At 48.8% G+C, this 2531-nt stretch overlaps 1 protein-coding gene across 1 annotated transcript in view; it reads left to right on the top strand.

The window, feature by feature from the left end:
- IGSF23 (immunoglobulin superfamily member 23) overlaps window positions 1-2293 on the top strand; it is a 13868-nt gene extending 11575 nt beyond the window's left edge. The window contains exon 5 of the mRNA XM_045292684.1: window positions 2077-2293. The gene's annotated coding sequence lies outside the window, so the exon portion shown is untranslated. The remainder of the gene's footprint in view (window positions 1-2076) is intronic.
- Window positions 2294-2531: the final 238 nt, after the last annotated feature.

Here is a 2531-nt window from a genome sequence, read left to right as displayed (position 1 = left end):
TGGTTGGTTGGTTGGTTGGTTGGTTGGTTGGTTGGTTGGTTGGGTCCTTGGGTTGGGTCTGCCTTGAGCATTGGACTCTTTGAAGAATCATCTAGATGGGATCAAATTGACAAGAGCAACTCCAAAGAGAGCTTAGGGGTCCGTTTATGACCATGGAAGAGAAACTGCTCAGAAAAGGAAGGGGGCGGGGAATGGTGGCACAACTCGGACGAAGGTAAATCAATGTCCTTACATGCTACAGTAACAATCAGGGTCTTGCATAGGTTGGCTGTGGGCACGTTGCATCGCACCCTGATCTGCGGTCCTGCGTAGGATTTTAAGCCAAGGAGAAAACACTCACCTTTGTCCGACTCAAAGATGGCAGCCAACCACACCTCTTCGAACGTGTGTGCCCTCCAGTGTCTGGCCAACAAGCCCATCTCTCGCTTTGGGCGCCTAAAAGCTTCGGGAGGAAGGGCTGAGGCAGGACTCGTGGTGAGAAACAATTGGCAGGACGTGGCAGAGCAACGCATGGGGCAGAGAGGTTTCCTAAACCCTAAAAACCCTGCCATCGAGCGGATCCCGCCTTTCAGGATCTCGATCTAGGGTTTCAGAGGCTGTAAATCAGCCGCTCCAACCTTCTGGCTAGCAGTCCAACGCTGGCCGGGCAGCGTTCGCTGATCCCTACTGGAGTAACATGCGAAGGGGCAATCGATTTGGTTTGCCGTTTAACGCATCAGGGGCTCTTACTGAGGAGGGCAGTTACTGAATCATTCTGAGCCAATTAGAGGATCCCTGATAGAAACTAGTGAATCGGTGCATGTTCGGCTGTGTAGACAAGCAAAGAAATAATAATAAAGTTTGTATTTTTTTAAATCAAGTACAATTCCAATGGAAAAGAAAGCATTTCTGGCCTGGGTGCTGAGAGTGGCAGCTCTGAGTCCGGCTGGGTTACACTGCATGCCCTCCTCCAGCAGCCCTCTGTCCCTGGGAACCGCTGAGAATGCTTGTGGCACAAACACAAGCAATGAGAGATGGAGGGGGAAAAGAGAGGAGCTGATGCCCAGGGTTCAAGTAGAAAGAAAGTGTTTTGGAAATGATGATGGCAGCCTATGTATAGGTGTGCTTGGTACAATGGACTCCCAGATGGTTATAAGAGCTGTAAAGAGTCCCCTAATTAGATGATTAATAAAATAAATAAAACTTTAAAACGGAACTAAGAAATTGTACACATTTCCTCAAATGGTCACCCGTTATCAATTCAGTCTCCTAGTCAGACACGCCCATAGCACAGATGTCCCTTGTCTCATGTATTGCACTGCATCATTAGACACGTATGTGAACAATCGGACCTGACTCCCCTTTCTCCACGTCAAGCACCCTGAGACCCGGCCCTAACCCTAAACCCAACCCCAGTCCACAGCGTCAGGTCGTTCCGGCTCGTTGGCGCCCCCAGGTGTGACAGAGTGGAATTGCTCCATAGGGTTTCTTGGCCTCCTGGTCTAACGTTGAGCTGCTAACCAGAAGGTCAGCGGTTTGACACCACCGGCCCCTCCAGGGGAGAACAAGAAGGCTTTTGACTCCCATAAAGAGTGACAGTCTCAGAAACCCACAGGGGCAGTTCTACCCTGCCCTATCGGGTCACTACGAGTCAGAATTGACGCAATGGCAGTGAGTTTGATTTTTTGGTTGAATCTTTGTGGAAGGACCCCTGGAGGGGTAGTGGTTACACACCGGGCTTGCTAACTGTGGCTGAAGACACTCTTACCACGACGTGGTGCGGGCCATTTTCACCTGACTGGAAGGTTGGCAGTTCAAACTTGCTTGCGATCGTGCCACAGAAGAAAAGGCTGGCGATGTTTCCAGACATGTTAAAACTCCAAACTCACTCCCATTACATTCAGACTTGTAACAACCCCAGAGGGCAGGGTCCAACAGTCCTGGTGGGTTTCTGAGACAGTAACTTTACCGGGGTCAAAAGCCTCATCTTTCTCCCTTGGAGAGACTGGTGGTTTCGAACATGACCTTTTGCCATCAGCAGCACAACATGTGGCCACTCTTGGAACAACACAAATCAAGGATTTCTTTTCTTTTCAGGAAGCCGGTTTATCAGCCTCCGACTGCAGAAGACCTGGGTCTCTGAAGAGTTAGGGAAATCGTCCAACTCGCACTGGTTGACCCTGTGGATTTCTTTTGCATGAAAAAAATAAACTGCTATCTTATTTGTAGGACCCATGGCAGTGTCCTGGTTACCCATTGGGCTGTGATCCACATGGTCCCCAGTTTGAATCCACCAGCAGCTCCTTGGGAGAAAGACGAGGCTTTCTGCTCCCTTAAATAGTTATAGTCTCAGAAGCCTACAGTGGGGTTTCCTGCCCTTCCTGCCCCATCCTCACAACCGTTTGTTGTTGTTGTTGTTTTTCTGTAGTTTTTTTTTTTTAATTTTATTAGGGGCTCATACAACTCTTGTCACAATCCATACACACATCAAATGTGTAAAGCACATTTGCAGATGCATTGTCCTCTTCATTCTCAAAACATTTACAAGCATT

The sequence above is a fragment of the Echinops telfairi genome, unplaced genomic scaffold (genome assembly GCF_000313985.2).
Source record: "Echinops telfairi isolate 266 unplaced genomic scaffold, ASM31398v2 ScPeMD7_655;HRSCAF=1070, whole genome shotgun sequence".
In the NCBI taxonomy this organism is placed as follows: Eukaryota; Metazoa; Chordata; class Mammalia; order Afrosoricida; family Tenrecidae; genus Echinops; species Echinops telfairi.
The sequence above is the reverse complement of the archived record's forward strand: the minus strand, read 5'-3'. Positions and strand labels throughout refer to the sequence as shown.